Source organism: Haemaphysalis longicornis, unplaced genomic scaffold, assembly GCF_048455015.1.
Source record: "Haemaphysalis longicornis isolate Haplotype H1 unplaced genomic scaffold, Haemaphysalis longicornis Haplotype H1 scaffold_6, whole genome shotgun sequence".
NCBI classification, from domain to species: domain Eukaryota; kingdom Metazoa; phylum Arthropoda; class Arachnida; order Ixodida; family Ixodidae; genus Haemaphysalis; species Haemaphysalis longicornis.
In genome coordinates this window covers 69,214,002-69,229,483 of record NW_027526407.1, presented here as the reverse complement: position 1 = coordinate 69,229,483, position 15,482 = coordinate 69,214,002, and positions in this window count along the sequence as shown.

Sequence of the window (15,482 nt, the reverse complement as noted above, 5' to 3'; positions counted from 1 at the left end):
TATAGCGGCTAGCGGTCGCTCGCGTTTCAGTCACTGCGTTGCTCCTTCCTTCCTTGGTTGACGCTCGTGCCCACGTTTACTCGTGTCTGCTACTCCAGCATCACGGAAGAAGCGATGGAAGCAACACTGCCTTCAATCAGTACTGAGGCCCCAATGCTCTGCATTTACTCGTGTTCCCCTCGCGGGAAGGCGCGGGAATTTTTTTATCAATTTATCTCTTTAGAAACACTTGGTGATAAAATCTACGCTCCACAAGCCGTTTTAAATATACATATTAAAAAAAAACCCTTCGCAGCTAGCCAATCATACATGGCGAAAAGCGCGAATCAAAGCAAACGTGGACACAAGAAAGAGCACTTACGCAGGCCGGGAACTAATCATCAACTTTAGCGCCGCTGATGTTTAACGTCAGTCTTGTGTAAGTGTTCTTTTTTGTGTCCACACGCTTTTTTTTTCGCTTTTCGCTGCGTGAAATTTCAATCCCCGACTATCCCTCATTCCTGTGAACAGTCTGTAATCCAGTGACCACTTAATAGCGAAAATGAGTAGTAACCTGGTGGTGCAGAAAAATAAATCGTGTTCGATAACTGCTGCACAATCACGATCCACTCTGCAGCTGTACGCCGGTATTGGGACGTTGCACCGCAGAGGCCGTGTGAGCGCTGCACACAATTAGGAGAACGGACCTTGTGATCGGCAGTTCGGCACGAGTGCGAGGCACAGACGAGTATGGCGAATAACACGCTCGCTGATGTTCGCAGCAAACGAGCGACCGACGTACGCGTGTGCTTTCGACCGAATGAGAGCAAACGTTCTGCGCTTCGGTACGGAGTCTGAAGGACCACCCAAGACCAAAAAACATTTTTGTCTCTTTAATGGGAGTGCTTGCTTTCCGGAACGTAAACAATAGCGAGTTTTAACTGTCCGTCCGTTCCGTTCGTTACGTTGTTACCGGGTTGGCCGGTGCCGGTCTGCGCCTGCGCGCGCGGAAGGGCGCGGAGGAAAGGGTGAAGAGGCGCGGACATGGCGAAGGCAGGCCGGCGGAACTAATCCCGCTACCGTGACGGGTCCCGGTCAGCGCGCTAGCAACGTACGTGACGGAACCGACGGACTGCTAAAACTCTATAATAATTTCATTTACATGCAAAAGGATCCAACCGCGCGCGCACTTTGAGCAACGTGCCGAGCGCTAGCTTCACTAGGAATAGCATTGGAGACGAGCGACTGCAGGCGCGCAAGAGAGCGCGGAGAGCGAGCTTCAGCTTCACAGCGCGTGTGCTAGGCTTCCGTTCGGAGCGAAACCATCGGCCGCCGCGATGCAGCGCGACCACAAAAGGCCAAAACAAATGTTTGTCTTCACTTTAAAGGGACACTGAAGTGAATTTGTCAAGCTCCCGTTTTTGCTTGCACTGCGTAGACTGGCTCAAATTAGCACACTTTTCATCGTTTATCCGGTTGACAAATCGGTAATTATTTTACAAAGCGCGAAAGAAGAAAAACTACCATGCGCGGTTTGCGGCGGCCGCACCAACTAAGGCTGTGACGTTGAGAGGAGGGGCGCCGTGATTGGACGATGCCCAAGGTTAGCAATCACACAAGTTTCGGTTTCGGTTTCGGTTCTGTAAAACATAACCAATGGCGTTGTTGGATGGGCATTCTCAATATCTCAGTAATCATCGTACCGCGCTTCTGCCATGTTGTCGGCTGTAAAATGCACAAGATAAGCCTCCCAGGACGGCTTGTAGTCGTAGCATTCACTAGCCGAGACCTACGCAGTGCATGAACGCCCTCCGCGTACCCGCAGACGCCCAAATGTCATGCGCTTTTCCCCCATATTTGGAGCTTGCCTCCCTCATGCCTGTATCGTAAAAAGCGTGTTCGCACCAGGCCAAGGGTCTGTTCATTCTGGCCTGTGCCCACTGCCTGCAAGCAGTCGGTGCTTATGGCAGCAGCACGCCAACGAGAACTCGCTAGCGCGCCAGTGCCAGCCTGCGCGCGTTTTGTGAACTAGTTCGTGTAGCCATGCACGTTGCGGCCCAAAAAAAGGTGAACTCAATATAAAAAACATCGGCGGAAAACATTAAAGTTAACTTACAAAAAAAAAGCACGTACCTGCGGGGATTCGACCTCGTAACTTGCAAAACATTCGCGGCGACATACCTACGCCTCAGACCACTGAGCCACGGAGCGGGACGCGGTGGCCTTGCTAATATAGGGTATATATTGTAGAACCGGTTTACACTTTTATTTAGTTTTGGCATTTCAAGCAGCTTAGGTGACTATTTGTTGTACTGCGATCGTGCAGTAAGCGTCGCCCGAGTTTCCACAGTAGCTCACGTCTAGCAATTGCATTTCGTAGACGGAAAAGCGTTCGCAGATGCGTAGTCGTGCTGCTGACCGCTGTGCTTGTTCGCCCAGCGCAAAAAAGTTCTTCCCGCGCCCTAGTTTTACGCTGTACGGTAAAAATATCAGTTGATTTTATTTCCTTAGTACCTATATTGACTTCGCTGACTCTTCTCCCTCCTTCAAGAGGCCTTATATTTTCCTACTGGCGTACCAGTCAGCGAAGCGTCGCATGTGCGCTTGTGCAGCGCTTGTGTGAAGCGACCTTGACTTGGAGCTAGATACAGTGTACAAACAAACCAAGTAAAGAAAGGCACATTCTTCCATTCACAAACGTGTCCTGGCTTCGTTTCAACTAAGCGAACGAATTGCGACCAAGCAATTTTTTTTAACCTCCTTGATTGCGACGACCCGCCGGCGGCCGGCGGACGAAACGCTGGCCGGACTGACTCTGTCGGCCGGGGAGCCGTGCAGTAGCGCAGCCGTGGCGCAGCCAATTGCCAGCTCATCCCCTCCTGACGTCACACGAAAACGCCACAGAAAATGGGCGAGCGTAAAGAGAGGAGGACAGCATTTTCGAATTAGTTTTTCTACTAAATAAAATCGCGTAAACGCGCCTAGAGTGGTCGAAACATGGCCTGGGGACTCCGGACTACAATTTGCGCTAGTAATCCCGCAATGTTTACATATCACTTCAGTGTCCCTTTAATGAGAGTGTTTGCTCTCCGGAACGTATATAATAGCCCCATGTACGTGAAAGCGTGCATCCGAGTGCGCGCACTTAGGCCACCGAGCCGGGCGCTTATCTAGGAACACGATTGGAGGTCAACGCCAACTTGCAGGCGCACAAGAGCGCGGAATGCTGGGGGTCTCAGGTACAAAGGTTAAATTCTACCACATGTGCGTCAGCTTCCCCAGCGCCGTAGTCCAGCCCCGCGCACGGAACGAAACCATCGGCCGCCCGCAAAGCAGCCGAAACGAGGGAAGGGGGAAACACGTCGCATGAAGTCGCGCACGTAGAGGAAGTGACGTCACGTTGCTGCGTCGCTGCGTTTTGGGGGGGAGAGGGGGCGTTGTGGTCGGCCTGGGCCCCTACGGGATATGGTTTGGAAATACGCCCCCGGGAAACACATCAAGAACGCCTTACACTACATGATGGAAACAACCTTAATCCAGAGTTTACGAAAAAAATCTTAGCGAGTGGTGCGCCGCATGGTTCCAACGGAGAGGTTTCCTTCACACTGAAAAACATTGGAAGGTGGTGGTTTTCTATAGGCGGAGATAAATTGCTTAACTAGGCACAGGACTCTACGGATTAAAAGCCTAGATGAACGCAGGCTTAGTGTTCACGTTGCATAGAACTCCGTCTTTCAAATACGATGAAGGTTGGTCATCAAATGAAGCTAGGAATAAAGGCAATCAGATTATTTTTCTGAGTACATTTGTGGTGGTTCTTAACCTCCATTTCAGCAATTATTCGAACTTTTCTCTGAATCTCGTATCACCGCATTAGTTCTAATATTGGCGGATTGTCTTATGGCCACGGCGATAGTTCTATAACGCGAAACGACAACTGAATTGACGAACAATTACGCTAAATATTGTCACGAAGTCAAAGACGACGCAGTTGTCTTCAAGGAAAACAAGTTTATTGGAGCGAACCTATGCTCCCCTAACAACTCAAAGAGTACACAGGCGGCGAAGTAGCAGTCAACAAAGTGACGTGTGCAGGTGAGCTTCGGCGATTCGAATGCCGCGGCGTCTGCTCTGCAGGCTTTTATCTTTCGGCGCGAGTGTTTCTGCAACCGTCGATTTACACCCAGAACATTGTAGATCAAAGAAGATTATTCTGGTCTAGTGATGTTAGGGCATCGCCTCCTGTATTTTACAATGCCAAACGCATCGCCCGGTTCCCTATGGGAGTGGTACAGAGGGCAACACCCTTGTCTATAACACAGGTTTCGCACTTATAGCCTTATCTTGCCTCGGCCGAAAGACATTTGAAGAAAACTATTGTGTCATTCTAAAGTGTTGACCATATATTTTGACCTCAATGTTATTTGTGATATGTATGAGTGCGCAGTTTTGAGAGATAACCAATTGAAGTCAAACTCAGTGTCATAGACAAGGGTGTTGCGCACTGTACGCCTGCAGTGTCCACATGTCGCAAGGTGGGGCCCCGAGATGAACCGGGATCACCCGCCCGTAACTAAATTCGAGAGCGGCGTGTGCCTGGTTGCCAAGGCAACTGATGTTTGAGGTTGTCAAAGTAACGACGTCTCTCTCGAGCGTTAGAAAACTCATACCCGCCGCGGAGCACGTTTTGCCAACGTTGCCGCTTTCCACCACACGTTGCCCAAGATGAACCGGTGTTGCGTCTTGTAGCGAGTTGTAGCGACCGCAGTCTGCTGGTAGCGGGGCCGGTCGCCGTCGCTTCGTCGAGCCAGGACTAGGGGAGAGCTTAGAGCAAACTCAACGGGTTTATTTACATTTTTACAGTGAGTTGTCGAGATGAAGACAGAAGACAGATCTTGGCGGGCCGCAGAACGCCCTTTTTGTTGACCCCCGATCCCTAGTTCCCTAGGTTGGGGATCCCCATACAAAACAATGCGGACCAATGGTGATGTGTAAGTTCCTCGCTGTGAAGCACCGCCCTCGGGTAGGGACACGCCTTTCAGGTATGTCGACAGATGCACGGCACACACACACACACACACACACCCTTGCCACTCGTCAGGAGCATCTAGTCGGTGTTGCTGTAGTAGAGGGGAAGAACGGAAGACGCGCGAGCGCCTCGTATCTTTTTGGTGTCCGCCGCGCGCTGCGTTCCCACGGTGGGGTTCTCACACATACTTCCCAGGGAGCTAACAAGGTTCGTGGAATCACTCCGGGACGGGTTAATGGCTTGACCATTGCCACTGCCTTCTTCGCTGTGCTGCCGCCGCCACGGGGTCCCATTGTCCGGTCGTCGCCGTCTGGGCTTTCACGCGCACACGCGTTCAGTTGCTCAGGCCGGGGGAATACCGGCGGCTCCTTAATCCCTTTTGGGGGCAACAACACTCAACGCCGCTCAAAAGCCGCTGTCAATCAGTGGCCGCCGCCGCGTCTGGTCGGCCTCCCTTCGTTTCCGTCGACAAGCGGTGGGGTGGTCGACCGGCGGGCGACTGACCCGCGCAAACATGGCGCCAGTGAGTCATAACAGCTCCTCCGCCGACGGGAAGATCTCGGACGTCGTGTAGTATCAGCTGCTCGACGGGAGAGATCACAGTAGCAGCATTCTTCCAGCACCATTGAAACCACAAAGACCAACCTCCCCGAACCAGCAAGCGCCGGCAATGAGTTTTCGGCAACCTGGCTGCTCTTTCAAAGGTGCTACAGTGCACCTACGCCCTTTTTTTTTTACATATGGCAACCACACTAATACTCTTGCTCACAGCTAAAAACTTAGACTGAATTACTTAAAGCACTACTCAAAATCACTACAGACAAACGTTCCTCAACTGAAAACAAAAGAAAGCAAAAGCGAAAAAGCTAAAAGGCTCTGCTTAATGTGTCAACATTGGCGTTGGCGGAACCCTTCTTATACTTCACAGTGAAGTTAAGCTCCTGAAGCGCAAGGCTCCAGCGTAGTAGTCGCGGATTCTTTCCCGACATTTGCGATAGCCATGTCAGCGGGCAGTGGTCAGTGACGAAGACAAAAGAAGTTCCGTAAAGGTAGCAGGCCAATTTTTGGGTGGCCCACACAATGCAGGCACATTCTTTTTCTGACGCACTGTAGGCCTCCTCGCGAACCGAGAGTTTCCTGCTGGCGTACAGCACCGGGTTCTCGTTCCCGTTGTCATCCTCCTGGCAGAGTACTACTCCTAAGCCTCTGTTGCGGGCATCGCATTGCACAGTAAAGGGACGATCATAGTTCGGTGCATGCCGTACGGGCGAGCTAACAAGAGCCGTTTTGAGGCCTTGGGAAGCACCCTCCATTTCTGGTTGCGGGAATTCGCTAACCGCCTCTACTTTCAACTCGTCAGGTCGCCTCCTGCCCTGCCTTACCACGTGCCCTAGGTACCGTACTTCGGCGCGAGCTAGCTGGCCGTTAGCCGGCTTCGCTGTCAGTCCAGCGTGTGTCAAACGTCTGACATCGCTAAGATGGTACAGGTGGTCTTCCCATGTATTGTAGTACATAGCAAGGTCGACTAAGTAGAGAACAGCATATTCTTCAGCCCCCTGCAGAACTCGGGTCATTATCCTTATCCCGCACTTATCCAGGAAGCCCGCGGTCAGTACGCTGGTGAACACTGAGCCCGGGTCGCACAGTATCTCCTGAGGAAAGGCCACTCTCGAAAAAACAGACAGTAGTGCGTTAACTACTTCTACTGAGCTTTGCTCCTTTATTGGGATTGCCTCTGGAAATTTGGTTGCTAGAAAATCAGCGGTAAGCAAATACCGGTAGCCTGATTTTGTCGCTGGGAGTGGTCCCACAACGTCTATTACCAGCCGGGGAAAGGGCCCTGAAATGAGCGGAAGAAGCTCAAGTGGCGCCTTTCCCTTCTCGTGCGGTTTTCCCACTCTCTGACAGGTTTCACACGCTCTTACGTGGTTCTCAACCTCGGTGAAGCATCCTGGCCAATAAAACTCCGTTAGGAGCCTAACTTTGCTCTTCCGAGCTCCTAAATGCCCCAACCGACCAACTCCGTGACAGAGATCAACAATGTAATGCCGATACTTAGTCGGAACTACAATCTGGTCAAACGTGCGACCTTTTGCATCCTGGTAGTGGCGGTACAAGATGCCGTTTTTGACGGGAAAACTGACATTCTTCCTCGCCACCCCTTCCCTGACGGTGTTCCAAATCTTCTTAAGGCTGGGATCGCATTTCTGCTGCTCGATGAGCTCGTCTCCTGTCACTTTCCCCTGTACATTGCCTAGTGATTTGGATACAGGCAACACGAGCAGCCCCTTTTCCGATTCCCCTTCAGCTATATCAGCGCGAGTCTCCTCCTCTGACCCCTCTCTCTTTTTTTCAGTAGGCGACGGGATAGTAGACTCCGCTGTGCTGACTCCAGCTGGTGTTGCTGTACTTCCGGTGAAACTGGGTTCTTTCCGCTCTAGTTCGGCTGCTGGCGTGCGTGCTTTAGCTCTAGTCAAGGCTTGGACTGTTCCCTCCTGAAAACTTTTCCCTTGTTCTCTAAGCAGACGGTCAGTCTGATTCGAGAACAAGTAGGAGTACTGCGAGGGCAGCTTGCCTGACACCGCCGCTTCCGTCTCTACTTCTCCGAACGGCCCAGTGATGACTACTCGAGCTACCGGGAGACAAATGCTTCCCTCTTGCAAAACCGGTTTAATCCATGCGCACTTGCCATTGTAGTCTGCTTGCGTCACGTAGTCCGGGTGCACCAGATCAATGGTTGCCCCACTGTCTCGTAAGACGCGGCATGGCTTTCCGTTCACGGTTAGATTAAAAAGGTACGGACTAAGTAGCTCCTCGCTAGTAGCAAAGTCACAAGTATACGAAAGGGCTGGCCTGGGCCTACGACATCCTATGGCAATGTGACCGACCTCCTTGCATTTGTAGCAGGTAGGTGGTTGCCTCGCGTCAAAAGGACTCTTTTTGGGAGAACTATCCGAAGCCTTTCCCTCCTGTTTGTTTTGTGATCCCTGACTACTTGCAGCGAAGTCCGCCTTTTTCTGTGCCGTCATACCTGCGCCAGCCCCCTGCTTCGCCGTCCAAGGTTTTCCTTTATCTCCCGCTTTTGCTGGAGGAACCTCGTCCCTTTCTCCCCGGCGTGACGCGTACTCATCAGCCAAGTCGGCAGCTGCCTGCACTGTTACTACTCCGGCCCTATCTTGGATCCAGAGCTTCATTGGCTCTGAAAGCTTAGAAAAAAACTGTTCGAGAGCCACTACTTCAAGAGCCTTTTCGAAGTTCCCAAAAGCGCTGGCTCCCTTCATCCATTCTACCAAGTTTACCTTCAACTCATAGGCAAACTCAGAATACGTGCTGCCCTGCTTCTTTGTCAGATTGCGAAACCGCTGCCGGAACGCATCTGACGAAAGTCGGAACCTCTTTAGAAGGCTATCCTTCACTTTGTCGTAATTGTCCGCATCCTCCACCGGAAGCCGCGCGATCACATCCGCTGCTTCACATGGCAGCAAACTTAACAAATTTCGAGCCCATGTGCTACGGCCAAGCTTCGCTTTTTCACAGGTTCTCTCGAAGTTCACAAGAAAAAGGCCCACATCTTGCCCTACTTTGAAGGGTTTCATTAGCTTAGATAAATCACAAAGATTTTGTCTTCCTGCTACCTCCACTCCTTGAACCTCAGCCATCTTCCTCACTTCCACTTCCAGGCGCAGCCGTTCTACTTCCAGTTCCTTTTGCTTTAGCTGGCACTCCTGTTGCTTTAGCTGGCACTCCTGTTGCTCCCGCTTTTGTTCGCGCTCCTGTTCCTGTTGCTTTTGAATCTCATTCCACGTTTCTGTAATATCTTCACTGGTGAGATTCAAGCCCTCGATAGCGCGAACAATTTCGTCCTTCTTCATCCCCGAATCTACTTCTGCTCCCAGCTCCTCCCCCAGAATCAGCAGCTGATTCTTCAACAAACGCTTCCAATCCATGACAGAGAACTAGTGTGGTGCGGCTCACTATCTACCCAGAAGTTCCGGAAACAACTGCTTCTGTGGTAGCCTCTACCAGCGAAAAGATTGCACTTCTATCTTATCAGCCTGGCAACCAAAAAACCAAAGCCAGCACTCACCAGTTCACAGCTGTCAGTCTCCGTGATCTCGGCGTGTTGATCATTCTCCGTCCTCCAGGCTCAGATCCAACCGCTTGCCATCCAGTTGTTGCGTCTTGTAGCGAGTTGTAGCGACCGCAGTCTGCTGGTAGCGGGGCCGGTCGCCGTCGCTTCGTCGAGCCAGGACTAGGGGAGAGCTTAGAGCAAACTCAACGGGTTTATTTACATTTTTACAGTGAGTTGTCGAGATGAAGACAGAAGACAGATCTTGGCGGGCCGCAGCACGCCCTTTTTGTTGACCCACGATCCCTAGTTCCCTAGGTTGGGGATCCCCATACAAAACAATGCGGACCAATGGTGATGTGTAAGTTCCTCGCTGTGAAGCACCGCCCTCGGGTAGGGACACGCCTTTCAGGTATGTCGACAGATGCACGGCACACACACACACACACACACCCTTGCCACTCGTCAGGAGCATCTATAGTTCATCTCACAAGCTACCTGCAGCACTGTGGAGGCTACATTGTTATCAATAGTGCGCCCACTGAGGGCGCCTAATCCGCCGTGAAGGGGGTCCTGAAAGGACACTCCCTTCTCCCCTCTCGGCAAGTGGCACCGCACGGCCCCGGCGCCTTTTGTCGCTTCCTTCGCGGTGAGTTAGGCGCCCTGAGGGGGACAACAATGTAGCCTCCACAGTGCTGCAGCTAGCTTCTGAGATGAACTATAGTCGGTGTTGCTGTAGTAGAGGGGAAGAACGGAAGACGCGCGAGCGCCTCGTATCTTTTTGGTGTCCGCCGCGCGCTGCGTTCCCACGGTGGGGTTCTCACACATACTTCCCAGGGAGCTAACAAGGTTCGTGGAATCACTCCGGGACGGGTTAATGGCTTGACCATTGCCACTGCCTTCTTCGCTGTGCTGCCGCCGCCACGGGGTCCCATTGTCCGGTCGTCGCCGTCTGGGCTTTCACGCGCACACGCGTTCAGTTGCTCAGGCCGGGGGAATACCGGCGGCTCCTTAATCCCTTTTGGGGGCAACAACACTCAACGCCGCTCAAAAGCCGCTGTCAATCAGTGGCCGCCGCCGCGTCTGGTCGGCCTCCCTTCGTTTCCGTCGACAAGCGGTGGGGTGGTCGACCGGCGGGCGACTGACCCGCGCAAACATGGCGCCAGTGAGTCATAACACCGGTCACATGACTAAAGCGCGCAGAAGGCTAGTAATTGTGGGAGAGTGGCCGAGTAGAAGGACAGGGCTTGGTTGGCCGGTCAGGGCTGATGTGTTTGGCATTGTAAAAATACAAAAGGCGATGGTTAGGGCGAAACAGTTTGCTTATCTGAATGAGATAGCCCGTGCGGCATAAAAATAAAGAATGGAAGACGCGCTTCGCTTGGGGCACATATAACAGATCTGAGCGTGGCCGGGCAGTAAACAAACAATAAATAAACAAACCCATGCATGATTCGCAGCATTACCCCCCCCCCCTCCTCTAAGAGTGCATCGACCCGATGCTAAAATGAAAGACAGTCCGAGCAAAGAACAAGTCCGTCATCTTGCATAGTAAGGTCTTGCATAAGCAAACCATCTTGCATAAGCAAACCACATGGGCGACTTCGGGCCGCGTGCCTCGTCGTGATGTTACGGAATCACCATCGGGGATCACCTCGTAGGTAAGTTGACCGACACGTCGTGCCATCTGGTAGGGTTCGAAATACCGTCACAAAAGCTTCTCACTGAGTCCGCATCGTCGGATGGGAGTCCAAACCCAAACACGATGCCGTGGGCGGTACTGGGCGTCTCGGTGTGGGAGGTTGTAGCTCCCGGCACCCACCAGCTGCTGGTCCGTTGAACGAACTTGAGCGAGCTTGCGGGCCTGCTCCGCACGCTGAAGGTATCCTTGGACGTCAGGGTTGAGGTCGTCGTCTTCTACATGCGGAAGCATGGCGCCAAGCATCGTAGTCGGCCGTCTTCCGTAGACAAGCTCGAACGGCGTCATCTGCGTAGTTTCCTGGATTGGCGTGTTGTACGCAAACGTGACATAAGGAAGCACTTCGTCCCAAGTCTTATGTTCAACGTCGACGTACATTGACAGCATATCCGCTATCGTTTTCTTCAGACGTTCCGTTAGTCCGTTCGTTTGGGGGTGGTACGCCACCGTCGTTCTCCGGTGATCCGTGTTGCTGCAGCGTAATATTCCTTGCATCATCTCCGAAGTAAAGGCCGTTCCACGGTCCGTGATTAGGACTTCCGGGGCTACATGTCGCAGCACAACTTGACTTACTAAAACGTTGCGGCTTCTTGTGCAGTCCCCCTCGGAAAGCGGTGGTCTCGGCGTAGCGCGTCATGTAGTCTGTCGCTACGACAACACACTTGTTCTCGGATCGGGACGTAGGGAACGGTCCCAGAGGATCCATTCCAATCTTTTTGAAGGGCCTCCATGGGACGGCGATCGGCTACAGAAGTCCGGCGGGTCTCGTCGGTGGCGTTTTTTGTCGCTGGCAGTCACGGCAGCTCCGGACGTAGTGCGTGACGTCGTATGTAAGGCGGGGCCAGTAGTACTCCACCTTGATTTTTCCAATTGGGTGGGCTGTGCCGAAATGTCTGGAAGATAGGTCGTCGTGGCACGCTCTCAAAATTTCGCCACGAAGGTCTGCGGGGATGACAAGAATATAATTCGTTCTCGTTCCGGGGCTGAAGTTTTCTTCACCAGAACCGAGTTTTTCAGGGTGAATGCTGGTAGGTTGCGTTTGAAGGTCCTAGGCACGGCGACGTTGCTTCCTTCGAGGTAGCCGATTATGACGTCTAAGTCGCGGTCGGTACGCTGCTGGGTGGCTAGATCGCTCTTCGTCACCCCTCCGAAGAACGCGCTGTCATCATGAGAATCTTGTGGTGGGAGGTCGACGGGAGCGCGCGACAGGCAGTCGGCGTCGGACTGTGTCCTGACGGATTTATAGATGACTGTAACGTCGAACTCTTGCAGGAGCAAGCTCCAACGCCCAAGATGACCTGAGGGGTCCTTCAAATCGGCGAGCCAACACAGTGCATGATGGTTTGTCACAACCTTGAATGGTTTACCATACACGTATGGGGGAAATTTTGAAATCACCCATATAATATCGAGGCACTCTTTTTCAGACGCTGAGTAGTTTTGCTCCCCTTTCGACAGGCCCCGGCTGGCAAAGGCGATTACTTTTTCTCAAACGCTTTGTTTTTGGACGAGGAAGGCACCCAAGTCTATATCACTGGCGTCCGTCGTTTTTCCAGCTAAAATGCCGCGAATGACGTAAGGGTTTGTATATTTATTGTTTGTTTACTGCTCGGCTACGCTCGGCTCTGTTATCTGTGTCCCAAGCGAAGCGCGTCTTCTATTCTTTATTTTTATGGCGCACGGGCTATCTCATTCAGATAAGCAGACTGTTTTGCCCTAACGTCACTAGCCCATAATAATCTTCCTTGATCTACAATGTTCTGAATGTAAATCGATGTCTCCAGAAACACTCGCGCCGAAAGATAAAAGCCTGCAGAGCAGAAGCCGCGGCCTGCGTATCGCCGGAGCTCGCCTGCCACGCCACTTTGTTGACTGCTGCTTCGCTGCTTGTGTATTCTTTGAGGTGTGAGGGGAGCACAGGTTCGCTCCAATAAACTTGTTTTTCTTGAAGACAACTGCGTCGCCTTCTACTTCGTGCCATCTGGTAGAGGTGTTCGGTAAATGCACCCTTAGCCCTCGCCAAGCCGACATGCAAGCCCCGTTCGTGTCAGCTGCCTACAGCAAGATCCAGCCGGAGATTGGACTTCTTCCGGATAAAGTGAAGAAAGAAGATATCGTGACCACCGCCAGGATCAACGCAGGCACTATGACCAGCGCTACCAATCCTGCCCTCGTTCTTCAGCAACCCAGGGAGCCCCCATCACTCCATGGGTCATCCCGAAGACTGGTTGGAGCAAGTCGAACGGGTCAGGCTGTTTAACCGATGGGACGACGCGGAGACACTGAGGCAACTGTTCTTCTACCTTGAAGATTCAGCACGGATCTGGTTCGAGAACAATGACAGTTCCCTAAAATCTTGGAACGAATTCAGAACGCAATTTTTAACGACGTTCACCACGGTTGTGCGAAAAGAGCGGGCCGAGGTCTTGCTGCAAACGCGATCAAAACACCATAATGAAAGCGTTGTTGTGTTTGCCGAAGAGATGAAGCGGCTTTTCAGGCGTGCTGACCCTTGCGTGGCGGAAGAAAAGAAGTTGCGCTTCTTAATGCGTGGTGTGAAGGAAAAACTGTTTGCTGGACGTGTCCACAATCCACCCATAACCATCACCGAATTCGTGACCGAAGCCAGCACAATTGAAAAGTCCCTAGAAATGCGTGCTAAGCAGCACGACCGCAACTTCGTCGGCACGGCCAATGCGAACTACGTCGACAGCATGGGGATTCTGGCAGATCGTCTACGCGAGACTAACCGTGCAACAGTGAGGGAGGAGCTGCGGAAACTTCTCCCAACGCCGCCGCAACCACAAGTCACTTCTCCTACCGACGTCATTAGACAAGAAGTGCAGCAAGCGCTGCGAACTCCAACGACGCCAGAAGCACCCCGCGAGCCGCAAGCGATGGCCTACGCGGCTGCTGTCCGTCGCCCTCGCCCACCTGCGCGCTATCGTCACGAGGCTCCGTACAGTCGTCCCCTGTCGCCGGCCCGACCACGTGCGGTGCAACCCCCCGCCCCAAGGAAGATCGACATGTGGCGAACGACCGACAATCGTTCGCTGTGCTACCACTGCGGAGAGGCCGACCACATCTACCGTCGCTGCCCCTACAAGAGGCTCGGTTTGCGAGAGTTCTCCGTCGACGCACCACGCCCCCGACCCGGCCAGCACCCATCTGAGATCGAAGAATACCTGTCCAGCACCAACCGTGGGCCAGCTCGTTTCAACCGTTCGCTGTCGCTCTACCCACACCAGCCGCCGCGCCGTAGCAATGCTGAGTTCGCACGTGGAAGGTCCCCCAGCCCAACCGGGGGAAACTAAAAGCAGCAACTTCTGGAGTTGACGTTGCACAACGGCGGAAAACTGAAAACCCTCCAACGACGCAACGACTCGCCGAAGGCCATGATTCGCGGCAATGTGGCATCAACTTATTCAATCTCGAAGACTCTCGAACCATTGGATGTTCCGAGAGAGTTAACCGAAATGCACTAAAATTTTTAAGTGATTTCAGCGAATTGTCCGGAAGGGGTATCCAGGTACAGATTAACAGGCACATACACTGGCCGGATGGTACAAAAACATGGATGGTACACCTCAAGATGTTCCCGAGTTTGGGCGTACGAATAGCTTGGTTATGAGTAACAAGCGCAAAAAAGTCCACTACTGAAGTCTCAAGGCGTACAAAAGGACCACAAGTGTTTTTCGGAGCAAGGAGCTTTAGAAATGAGCGAAGCCCGCCCGATGAACGCGTGAAAATCACGTGGCGTTTGATAAGTAACTCGACAGTTGCAGGAAAACTGCGGCCAGACACAAACACGTTCACTTTCACGCCATGATACCTGCCTCGCCGTCCAAGGAAATTCCATCTTTAAATCATAATTGGAATTCCACGTTCTGCCATACCTCACTGCTTTAGCTGATAGCATGAAGTATGCGCCTGCCAAAGTGCGAAGTATAGGCCAGGAAGCCTGCCTGCCGACTTCGACATCACCCTCGCTGTGTAGGAACATTGGTTGCTTTCACATCGGCACATTTAAATGCACTTGTTGATGCGATCGGCAATTGAAGTACCCTCTTGGGGCACCTGCACGTACACAACACCACAATCCACCACACTGCAGTTAGCACATCGATCGCACACTGCGTCGGGAACCATCCTGGTTGATCGTGTGAGTGAGTGCTCTATTGATATAGAAAGTGGAAAAGAAGTGGACTGGGGATATTTTGAACTTATTTGGGAGTTCACCAGCATACAACCCAGTTCGGGGGAAGGGGAGAGGAGGAATGAAAGGGCATAGGTGGGAACCAATGGGTACAGTGAAACAGGGAGAGAAGGAAAGAGAGAAGGAGTACCTAAGGCTGAGCGGCAAGCATTGGGCTGCAGCCGTTTTATGAGGTCGGTCTCCTCGAGGAAGGCCAGGACAAGTTGGAATGCTTCCCGCTGGATGGAGTTGGGGCCCATCGGGAAAAGCAGGTCCATCAGGGTGTGGCTGGGCAGCCCGAGACGCTGGAGTGTGGCCAGAAGCTCTGCTCGGGGGGCATCGTGCTGACGGCAGGAGAAGAGCAGGTGCTCTAGGGTCTCGGGCTCCTGGCAGTTAGCACATGTGGGCGACGACCAGCGGCCGTGTCGGTGCAAGCGGGCTGTCACATCGAAGAAATCGAGCCGCATGCGGAGGAGTATGTAGCGAGCGTCCCTGCGGATGCGGCCAGGAA